We start from the raw sequence: 12,129 nt of genomic DNA on the forward strand, positions 1-12,129 counted from the left end.
CATGTTTTTGGCTCTTTGAGTTTCATTCCAATGGCTTTCAAACATGTCAGCAATTTAAAAGTCTCTACTAGGGCAGCCTGGGTGGCTCAATGGTTTAGCGCGGACTTCAGCCCAGGGCGTGATCCTGGAGATGCCGGATCTAGTCCCATATCAGGCTCCCTGCATGGAGCCTGCTTGTCCCTCTGCCTGTGTCTCTGCCTCTCGATCTGTGTCTCTCATGAATAAATAAATAAAATCTTTATAAAAAAAAAGTCTCTACTAAAATATCCTTACCAGAAAATTCATTGTAAGTTTATTTTTGATAATTTATTAATTTCTTTCTACAAATATTTATAAAAAATGACCAAATAATAGCCAACATTGAAATTTGATTCATCTATTGAAAATAAATGTCTAGTTCTAAGGGCGAAGAGTCAAAGCATACAAATGTTGCTTATTTGAGTAACTCTGCCAGTCGTAGTGGTTACTTTTCTTATTAGGACCTTTGAAATTATTGCCAAGATGTTGGTTCACAAACTCAGGAACTACCCAGGTGAAACCTGAAACAGGCCCCCATATATGGAGGGCAGGCAGAGACCAAAAGAAGAGGCCATTCTAGTTTGGTAGAAGGCAGTTTCAACAAACAAGGGAATTTACAAACAAAGTTTGAACTACACAGCCACAAAATGAATAGTTTCCATACCTGCTGGGCCAGAATTTTAAAAGTTCATTTAGAGAACTGAGCTGAGTTCAGTCCCATAAAACACATTGTTTTCTCAAGCTTGCGTTCTTGAAAATGGCTCTTGCTGTGGGAACAATGAGCAGAGTATAATTCCAAGGACAGGGTAGGGGTGAAACGTCTCTGATGGCAAAACCTGACATTCTCTTGTCTTCATTTCCATTTTTGGAAAGCCTTCATTTTTACTTCTCAAAGCTGATTTTCCAATAGTAAGTCAGTCTGTTTTGTTTTTGTTTTTGTTTGTTTTTCGTTGCAGATAGCTACATATGGAAATGTATAGTGGTAATGGGGATAGTATATGGATTATAAGAAATGAGCAAAATTGTAGGTTAGATAAAAAGCTGTTGAATATGAAAGCAGAACCAATTTAGCAGTTTGTGTCACTTCTGATGATGACCTTATTTAAATGATTAAATATTGCATGAACTTCAAATCTTTGGGTTTATTGCTAAGAAGCTTGTTTATTTTTGTGTTTCATTTTCTTCCTCTTAGCATAGATTTGACTTCATCATAAGATATGCACATATGCCATTTATTAACTCCTGCCACCACATCGATCCATCATTCTAAGTTAAAAGCTGAAATAGTTCTGCAGGCTAAGTGCAATTTCTTCTTAGTGACTGATTTGCATAAAAATACCTGTAAACATTGACAGGTTACAAATTAGGGAGTAAGAGAAAAGGAACGGAAGAGTCTTTATTTCCCACAGGAGGAAGAAAATTATGCTGAGCTTTTTATGGATGAATTTGTTGTAGATCTGGAAAATAGAATTTCTTTGGGCCAAATGCTGTAGCAAAAGGTTCATGAAGTCAGTAAGTCCTATATTTATGTTGCTAAGTAGGCTTTAAGGTATCCTAGAGAGAATAAAGCACCATGATATAATAAAAAGAGTAACAGGTAAGGTAAAAAGTAGTCCTAGTTCTTCTTCTATCACTGACCAGTTCTGTGACCAGACAAATTACTTTACATCATTGAAAACCAGTTTCCTCAATATTTTATGAGAGATCTGGACTAGATAGTCTTGAGTCTTTTCCAGATCATCCTTTCATGAAGTGCTCATCTTTCTTGTAAAAATCCTTTGCAAGGCAGTTGTATACCTCCCTGATTAAAGCATCCCTCATGTTGTGGAGTCAATTAGCATCTTGTGTATACCCAAATGGATTAGGATATGAGATAAAAGGGAGTTGCATCACAAGAGAGGATTTTAAATTGGCCCCAATCTATGCATCTTCATCAGTTGCTCTATTATCTTTTCCCTGGTGAATGGAAAATAAATAGCATATTGACAGAGCACACAGGCTCTGGAGTCCTATGCTCTGAACTGGATTTCAGGATTTCCCCACTTATGTATTTATTTATTGTCAGACCTTAGTTATTTTATTTGACTTTTTGGGCTTAGGACCATTCCATCAGGAAGTCAAGGGATCAGTTGAGTCACTCCATAGAAGTAACATTCTTCTCATGCTTTAAGACCCATCCCTATGGTAATGACTATGCTTATGTTACAAATCTTCCCTTTGATGCTCTGTATTGGCTTCTATTGGAACAGGCTTTTTGTGAGTTGCTCTTTCAGTTGTACAAGTTGTTAAACAGTAGTATGTTTACTTATTCTACAAATATTTATTTGTGCCTTAGTATGCTTTTTAGAGTTTAATGAAGAGTATAACGAAGAATGTTTGTAAGTTTGGTTTTTCCCTCTTGCCTAATCAAGAATTTATTCATCTGACTTCACGTTTATGGGTGGCAGTATCAAATACTCAGTGCCCTGGAGAGCCTCTCTGGTGTGAAGAGTTGGAAGTAAGAGAATGGCTTGTGGACACCAGACAGCTGTCCCTCTCCAATAGTGCTTCTGAGATGTTCACTGAAAAAAAAAAAAAAAAAAGTGTAAACTGAGAATGTAAACATGGCTGAATCCTAGAGGAAAGCAGGCTTTTAATTTGTGCAATAGTATTTAAGGATGAAAGGAGCCCTGCCTTCCAGAGTTAAACATCTGTGGTTTTATTTCTCTTCTTCCCAACTTTTAGATCTTATATACCACCTATCCTTAGATCCCCATCCTTGAAGGCTATGAATTTTGTTCCATTTACTGTCTTCCTGTTTTCATTACTATGTAAAAAATGCTCTAAAACATGCATTTAAATTTTTATGTAGTACTTATTTTATTATACTAATAAATCTTTTTGTTTGCCAAAGGTCCATAGTGGGTATGAAGTGTTTATATGTAAATTAAGAAAACACTCTGTCATTTTAATTATGTAGAGCTCTATATAGTGGCAAACAAATGCTGGATGATAGACTGGGAAGTGTTTTTCTACAGTTATTTCCATAGGCCATCCCAGGGTTGTTTCATTGGCTCTAATCTGGTGCAGCTTCCACTGCCACAGCAGGAAAAAAGGGGATCAGTCTTTTTTTCTACATGGGATTTTTAAGTACTCTTTCCTACCCCCTGATCTAAGTAAAAACACACATTATTAAAGCACACTGAAGTTTTCTGTAATGAATTGTAGCCTTTTCATTGGGGTGGTGGTTCTCAAATATAGCTTTATATTAGAATCAAGAAAGGAGCTTAAAACATTTCTAAAGTCTAGGGCTCATCCCAGAAAAGGAAAAAATAATTAAGACTCTGTTTCTAATTATTTTTATCAGTATTTTAAAGCTTCCAGGTGATTCTGTTTTATAGGCAAATACTGAACAAATTGCTTTCTGAGGAATATATTTGATAACAGCAAGGAGTAGGTTAGGACCATTTGTAGACCAAGTAGAAAATTTTCAATACTACTTGGTTACACAAAAACTCCAGCATATACATGTAGTTCAAAGACAGTTTCATTGACAGACACACAAACATGCTTGGAGAGACAAACCATATACCCCTAGGTATATCTGGTATAAGACATAGAGTCATATTCTACAATGTTCATTGGCAGAAGCACATAGCATAGACATATGCATTCATGATACAGGTGCATAGATCCACACACAAACACACAGATACAGCTATGCACAGATTTGGATTTGGTAGTTGGTATGCTACACAATACATGCAGGGGTGCCTAAGTGGCTCAGTGGTTAAGCATCTACTTTTGGCTCAGGTCATGATCTCAGGGTCCTGGGATCAAGTCCTCTACATTAGACAGCCTGTCCAGCCAGGAGTCGGCTTCTCCTCTGCACTTACCCTCCCCAATAAATAAATAAAAACTCTAGTCTTTGTATGTGTTGTGTATTTTTTTAATGTAAAAACAGACATACATAACATTTAACTTGTGTAAACACAATCCTAAGCATCCAGACTTGCCCACAATAAAAATATTCAAGGATTCACACATAGAATCATTCATAGACCTAGAAGAACAAGAGAGGAAGCCATAAACAGACATGGAGAGATACATTAAAAAAAATTGACCTTGGAACTTTTTACCTGTTTGCTCGGAACATCACTGGGAATTATCTGCTGCCTCTCTGGATACAGTTTGGCCCAGCTTGGTGCCCCCAGATCCCTTACTTATATGGCTATTGTGTAAGGTATGATGGCAACTGTAGTCTCAAAGGAGGAACATGTTCGACTTATTAATGAGAAAGGAAATTCTATTGAAAATTTTCCCTCTGAGTGTGGAGTGCTGATAGATGAATAGCAGATCAAACAAGTCCTAAAAATCATAACACATAATATTTGAGTGTCATCACACATTTCCCATATATTCTCATATCTACAAACTAATTTTATTATACTCACATTTATAGATAACTTTATAGGTTTGATATCCATCTCATTTGACCCTCTGAGCAATCAGCTGGATGGGTAGATTTATTATCTTCATATTATACTATGAGATTAGAATTGACATTATGATTATTCTTTCTCTCTGAAAAAGAGGTTCAGAGATATTACCCTGGCCAAGGGTATTCCAAGACAAGCCCAATTCCTGGTTCAGGTCAATTTTACCTTGACAATGAGCTGTATAGGTCTTGACTAGATGTAAAAGGAGAAATATAACTTAGATCCTAAAGACCCAGCTCTAGAAATAAAACAGCAGTATGTGTGTCTGAAATAGAGTTAGCATCAAATGCTCACTCCCTAAAAGACAATGGGGGTGTATATCTAAGATATGTGTAACTGTTCTTTTTAGTACAAAGATTGCTGCCATTAAAACAGATTTAGAACACACTGCATCTGGCTTGTTGGGTGTTGAGATAATCAGGACTTTGGGGGGAGGTTTCTGTCCATGTGTTGTTTTCTGTAAACAAGTCTGGATGGAAATAAAACTGTGTGGGAAGACATTTGGTTAAATTGACAAGTGAGATTATTTTTTAAACCTCTCCTCTATTTAGACTATGGAGATAGCTCTGTGTTCAAAGGTGTGGTTATAAGATCTCCCACCAACCAGCAAGAAACTGTGGATTTCCTGATCAGTTATCATGCGCTTTTCTCTGAGATTGGGTTTGTACTAGACTCTAATGGGAATCTTTTTACTCTCATGGTTTCAGTTTTTATTCAGTAGACAAGTAGTGATTAGAAATGACAAAATGACTGGACAAAAATAAAGACAGACCAAAAGCCAATGAAATGAATTCAGTGTAGAAAAATTGTTTGGCTTTAAACAAATTGTTTTAGTGAATCACTTTCCAACATGTAAAAATAAAGATTATTAAAATAGAAATACAGATTCCAAACAATATATTCGTATCATTTCAAATGATTAGAAACTCTGGGCCCGATTTCCACATGGCAAAGAAGGTTAGGAACTGTTCCAGTCTCTCGGCTTTCTGTTGTCTTAATTCAGTTTCATTCACTCATTTGGGTTAACTTCCTGGTGCTGTAGTTCTATAGGTTTATAATCTTAGACTAAGCAATAATTAAATCCAAACCTGATGATTAATGACTTAGTAGTCCAGGTGGAGAAGGTCAGTGAGAGTTGCAACAGTCAGAGGAAGCCTCACAGAGGAAGTGGGAACTAAGTTGTCTTATAAAAAATCAGGATGTAGACAAGAAGAGTAATACATGCAGGGTACTTGAGAGCAGTTTAACTGAGAAGTGGCAGAAAAAAAGCGAATGAAAAATATAGATGGATTAAAGTTCTACAAATGACAATCAACACCTAAAACTTGAAGAAGACAATGTAGGAATCTTTATGATCCCAGGACTTGGAAAATATTTTTTTACACTAGACAGAAAAAAATCTCAATCCATACAAAATCATGTTTAACCTTTTTGAAAATTAAGAAGTATTTTGATCAAAATACAAATCACAGACTCGGAAAAATTATGAATAACACTGGCAAATAATATATAAAGAATTTATAAAGAATTTTTACAAATAAATGTGCAAAAGGCAGTCAAGAAAAGGGGCAGGAATTGATGAAAATGTCATTCAAAAAGAGGAAACAAATAGTAAAGATAGGGAAGGATGCTCACCTCTCAAACTATCAGGGTTACATAAATTAACATAACAGTGAAATGTCTGTCATTCTGTAACGTGTTTACAAAATTTTAAGCATTTGGAAATGATGAGGAAAAGTAGTAACTTACAGACTGCTAGTAGGAATGTGAACTGGTAAAATCCTTTTGGTTGCAAGTTGGTAATGTTTTGTAAAGTTGGGTATTCATTATACATCTTTGAAGCAATTTTGTGTTTGTGTGTCTACATTTATCCTAGGGAAATTATTTCATAATTGTACAGGGAATCATTTGGAAGAATGTTCAATGTCGCATCACATGTAAAACCCAAAATAGTGTTCCTTAGCAAGAAATAGATAAATAATTGGTGGTATACACACTCAAGGGAAAAACCACTGTAGTGAAAATGAATAGGATAGTACTATATATTTCAACTTTACCAAATTTTATAAGAGCAATAACTTCCAAACAGTACATATCATGTAGTACCGTTTACATCAAGTGTGAAAACATGCAAAACACAACAAACCAATAGAAGACTAAATGAACGATCTAGGGAGAAAGGAATATTTTGTACTAGAACTAGGTTTGTGTGGCAGAAGATATGACTCTGACTCCGGCTCAGAGTCGGAGGTGCTGGAGTGGGACAGCCTGTGAGATACAGGCTCTATTGCTGGACCTTCGAGAATCGCTTTGCTCTTATTATCTGATCAAGCAGCCACTGTCCTCTTTTCAAAGCTGTTACCTGGGGGAAAATAGCTGTTATAGATTGATGTGTAAGACACTATTCATGTATGGTTACAAAACATTATCTGAAGAAAGATGAAAGTCTACAGAGCAGTCAGCTCTGAAAGAAAAAGGAAAGGAAGAGTTACAAACCATTTTTCATTCTTCTTTCATCTGAGGGGAAAGTTCAGAAACTCATACGTTGAGCTCATTCACTCAATCAAATAAATGTTACCTATTGCTTCAGGATTTTCAGTGGGTTTCTAAACTGCTCTCTCTGCCCTTTGTCCCTGCCTGTAGTCTACGTCCTTCATACCAGATGAATTTCCTAACAGTGTGCTTCTGAAAATTTATGTCCAGTCCTGTCCTCTAAAATCCAGATCCTGCATCCTCCAGTATCTGGCTCCATCTTCTCTTGCCAGGCTTATCAGCTGCTTACTTCACAGATGCTTGCTGAGAGTCTGTGTCATGCAGCCTTCTTCTTTGTGAGCCCTGGAGGCTTGAGGAGAGGAAGAAGCACAAGGACACTTTCCTAATTGTGTTGTCATTCCAGTGGGATTACAGAGACAAACATGGAGTCCACAAGGAAGAAGATGGCTATGGCATACGTGCTATGCATTAAGGGAAACAAGCTAGGGTGGTCAGAGAAGACGCCTTTGTGAAAATATCTGAGCTGAAGTCTGAGTCATGAGAAAGCCTCAGTCATGCAAACATCAGCGAGATAGGAGATTGATGTCTCTGTTTTCTTTCTTATTCTCTGGCCTAACTGACCTCTTTGCCCAAAACACATTCTATTCTTCCTGGTTGCTGTGTTTTGGCTTATGCTGTTTCCTCTTTCTAGGATGTGTCTCCCCCAATGTCCACCTATGGGAGCTCCATGCCTGTTTAGATCCTGCCTCTTCCAAATGCTGTCTATCTGACCTCTCCTAGTTTAAGTGTTAGTGCTGGGATCTTTTGACTTAGGACTCTCCCAATTACATGTGACAGAAGCTATGTTGGACTAAGAGTAAGCACACAATAGTGAAATTGGTTAATTTAGGGAAACAAACCATAGAATTAACAGAGGTAGGGCTGGTCTCCAGGATGCCTGCATGTCAGGATTTGTCTAAAGGGGAAGTGCTTCTCTGGATTACATTTTGTCTGTTCCTAGTTCCTAAAAGCATCATCCCAAAAGTGCTGCTTTGCCTCAGCAGCAGCAAGGCCTTCTTGGGGCAGCAGCCGAATCCTGTTTATAGTTTTCCCAGCACATAGTTCCTCCTTGCCTTCCCTTCCATCCTCACACACTGACCCCCCACGAGCCTCCCACCAGTTGCCTGGCAACCTGCTTGAAAAGTCTAGGTTCCAGCTCCTTTTCATCACTCTTTTTAGTTGAGTGACTCCAGCACTGAGTGGTAAGCAGCCTCTCTTTGGAGGCCCAGGTCCTGGTCTCACGATGAACCTCTCTCAAGGAAATGCATTTCAGCCCTTTTCTTTGTGTTTCCAGGGTGTCACATTATGGTTGTTTAAGATCTATTTCTATTAACTTTCTGTGTATTTCCACATTTTCTATGAAAGGCTTTGTATCAGTAATCAGGAAAAATAAAATAAAATAAAATAGAGGCACTCAAAGTTACTATAAGGAACTTTCCCAAGGTTCAAATTGCTGTGTTTTTCAACTGCGATTTAAGCCCAAGTCTCTTACTTCCCAGCCCTATAACTTTCTTCTCAATAGCATGCTTGCTTCCTCTAGGAAGAGCTGGAATCACATCTGCCTTAGTTAACAGCCCTTGTATTCTTTGGCTTTGTTCACCCACACTTACTCAGTGGTACCTATGGAAGGCTTGGTGAGTAACGTGTGCCTTGGGATGAGTACTCACGTTCTAGGTCTCTTGGCCTTGAGAAAGCACAGGACTCACTGGCCTGTAGATATTACCTGCTTGGACTTCTTGCATGCATCTGACTAATATCCTAAGTGGCCTGTTTTCCATCTGTCTTTGTTGTGCCGGCCTCCTTGTGAGATGTTGCTTTCCCGGGTGCTTTATTTTCTTGCTGGTTTGACTTTGCTCAAGCCACACCAGCCTCACACATCCATCTGTAAATAGACCTAGCCTTCCTTTCGGTGATGATCTGTATCCAACTCTTTTCCTTTTCCGATAGTTTTAAACACTTTTGCAAGGTAAAAGTTTAGGTGAAAGACTAATAAGAACTCAACCTAAATGTAAAAGGTCAGCAAGTTGTTTGCCTTAAAAAAAAATCAGCCATTGAACCTCTGTTAACAACTTTATTATCAAGTGCTAATAGGTTTGGCAAAGGTGCAGTTTTCCATTAGCTTAATTGAATAAAGATGGAGATTAAATTTTCTCTTCTGTTTAGGCTCCTCAGGCTGTCATTTCAGACATCTTTTTTTTTTTTTTAATTGAAATGCCCATAAGCTCAAAGGAACTTGTCAAGAAGATAAAACAGGTATAGAAGTCAATGACTAGAAGCCAGCAGGACATTTTCAAATAGTCTCTCTCCTGGGGGAGACTTATTCTTAGGTTAGCTTCAATCCTCTCTCTCTTACCCTCCTCCACCTCCTTCTTCTTTCTCCCCAGAAAAATGGTCACTTGTCTATAGCCGTAACAGTCCTAGCCTTCACCTTGTTTATGTGCCCAGAAGGCTCCTAGAAATGAGTTCCAGGACAAGAAAGGGTGAGCTAACTTACCAATAAGACTACATTTCCTTGAGTTAGAACTGCTATGAACACAGCCACACAGATGACCATATTGTATATCTTTCTGCATAGCATCTAACATTTGTCTTCACAAGTGAACGCACCATTTTTCCTCCATGCAATATCATGAAGTAGGTGGTACAAGTATTATAATCTCCATTTCAGAGATGAGGAAAATCGAGGTTCAGAGGGATTAAGTGAGTTGCTGTTCTTTTCAGCTCTAATTTCAGGAATCATTTTGCACTCTGATGCCCAAATAATTTTGATGTACTACAGATTGTGTCACATCCCTCACATTGCCAATGAAAAAAAACAAAAAAAAAAAACAAAAAAACAAAAAACAAAAAACAAAAAACAAAAAACCCCAAAAACTCCTGAATGTGACTTGCAATATTTTCTTGAGCTAACTATTTGTACCTCTCATAATTTTCTACAACTGTATATTGGGATCTCTCATTGAAAGCATTTATTAATAACTGATGTATGGAACACTTAACTATAATCTAGGCACTTAATAAATGCATTAATTAAATAATCTTATTACAGGTATGTGAGGCAGCCATTATTAAGATCACCATTTTGAAGATATATTCACTCACTCATTATACAAATATTTTTGGCTTGTCTCCTATATGACAAACTATACTAAATAGGAATATGGCAGTAACAAAATGTACAAAAACCTATTAACTATTTTTTATGTATATTGAAGTATTGTTGATATGTTAATTTCAGGTTATAACATGCTGACCTGACATTATATACATTACAAAATCCTCACTACAATAAGTGCACTTACCTCTGTTATATAAAATTATTACAATATTAAACTATATTCTTTCTCTATGCTGTACTTTTCATATCTGTGACTTATCTTTTTATAACTGGAAGTTTGTACCTCTTAATTCCTTTACCTATTTTGCCGATTATCTCCCTCTTTTCTGGAAATCACCAATTTTTTTCTCCATATTTGAGTCTTTTATCTATATTATTTGTTCTTTTGCTTTTTAGATGCCACATATAAATGAAATCATGTGGTTCTTGTCTTTCTGACTTTTTTCACTAGCATAATACCTTCTAAGCTCATCTGTGTTGTCACAAACAGCAAGTTTTCATTCTTTATGGCTGGGTGATGTTGCATGTATATATATATACATATATATACATATATATGTGATATATATACCACATCTTCATTATCCATCTATCAATGGACATTTAGGGTGCTTCCATATTTTGGCTATTGTAAAAATTCTGCAATAAATATAAATAAATAAATTCTTATATAAATAAATAAGGGTGCATATATCTTTCTGATTTAGTACTTTTGTTTTCTTTGGGTGAATACACAGAAGTGGAATTACTAGATCATATGGTATTTCTATTTAAAAACAATTTTTTGAGGAACTTCCATCTGTTTTCTATAGTGACTACATCAGTTTACAGTCCAACCAAGAGTCCACAAAGGTTCCCCTTTCTCCACATCCTCACAAACACTTATTTCTTACCTTTTGATGCTAGCCATTCTGACTGATGTGAAATGATATCTCAATGTGGTTTTGATTTATATTTCCCTGATGAGTAATGATGCTGAGCATCTTTTCATGTTGGCCATCTATTTGTCATCTTTGGAAAAAATGTCTATTCAGGTCCCATTTTTAATCAAATTGCTTGATTTTTTGATGTCAAATTTTAGGAGTTCTCTATATATTTTGAGTATTAACCTTTTATCAGATATATTTGCAAATAACATCTCTCATTTGGTAAGGTTGTCTTTTTAGGTAAAATGCTTTTCAGATTGATGTAGTCCCAATAGTTTATTTTTGCTTATTGTTACCCTTGCCTGGGGAGATATTCAGAAAAATATTACTAAGGCTGAAGTCCAAAACATTGCAGCCTATGTTTCCTTTTTGGAACTTTATCATTTCAGGTCTTATATTTTAGGTCTTTAATTCATTTTTTACTTTATTTTTGTGTATTTGGTGTAAAAAAACAGTCCTGTTTCATTCTTTTGCATATAGTTGTCCAGTTTTGCCAACACCATTTATTGAAGAGACTGTGTTTTCCCCCATTGCATGTTCTTGCCTCCTTTGTTGTATATTAATTAACCATATAAGCATGGGTTTATTTCTGGGCTCTCAGTTTTGTTCTATTATCTATGTATCTGTTTTTGTGCCAGTACCATACTGTTTAGATTACTATAGATGTGTAGTCTATCTGCCTAAAGGTTTATCAGTTTTCTTTACAAAGGATCGGTTCTTAGTTTCATTGATTTTTTTTTTCTATTTTTAGTCTCTATTTCATTTATTTTTTGCTTTAATCTTTATTTTCTTTTTTCTAACTTTGGGATTTATTTTTTTTTAGTTCCTTTAGGTATAAGGTTAGATTGTTAAGATTTTTCCTGTTTCTTGATATAGGACTGTATTGTTGTACATTTCTTTCATAGAACTGGTTTTACTGTATCCCAAATATTTTGGATCATTGTGTTTCCAATTACATCTCTCTTAAGGTGCTTTTGTTTTGTTTCGTTTTTTAATTTCCTCATGGATCCCTTGGTGTTTTAGTTGCATGTTGTTTAGCCTTCACTTGTTTGTATTT

At 36.3% G+C, this 12,129-nt stretch overlaps 1 long non-coding RNA gene across 1 annotated transcript; it reads right to left on the reverse strand.

Moving 5' to 3' along the window:
• Window positions 1-568: 568 nt before the first annotated feature.
• Window positions 569-8,115, reverse strand: LOC144300799 (uncharacterized). Its single transcript, XR_013367584.1, has 4 exons — window positions 7,889-8,115; window positions 4,452-4,542; window positions 4,137-4,365; window positions 569-2,579 (listed from the first exon to the last, which is right to left on the reverse strand). It is a non-coding gene; the product is annotated as an uncharacterized LOC144300799 (long non-coding RNA).
• Between the last annotated feature and the right edge of the window lie 4,014 nt (window positions 8,116-12,129).

The sequence above is a fragment of the Canis aureus genome, chromosome 29 (genome assembly GCF_053574225.1).
Source record: "Canis aureus isolate CA01 chromosome 29, VMU_Caureus_v.1.0, whole genome shotgun sequence".
In the NCBI taxonomy this organism is placed as follows: domain Eukaryota; kingdom Metazoa; phylum Chordata; class Mammalia; order Carnivora; family Canidae; genus Canis; species Canis aureus.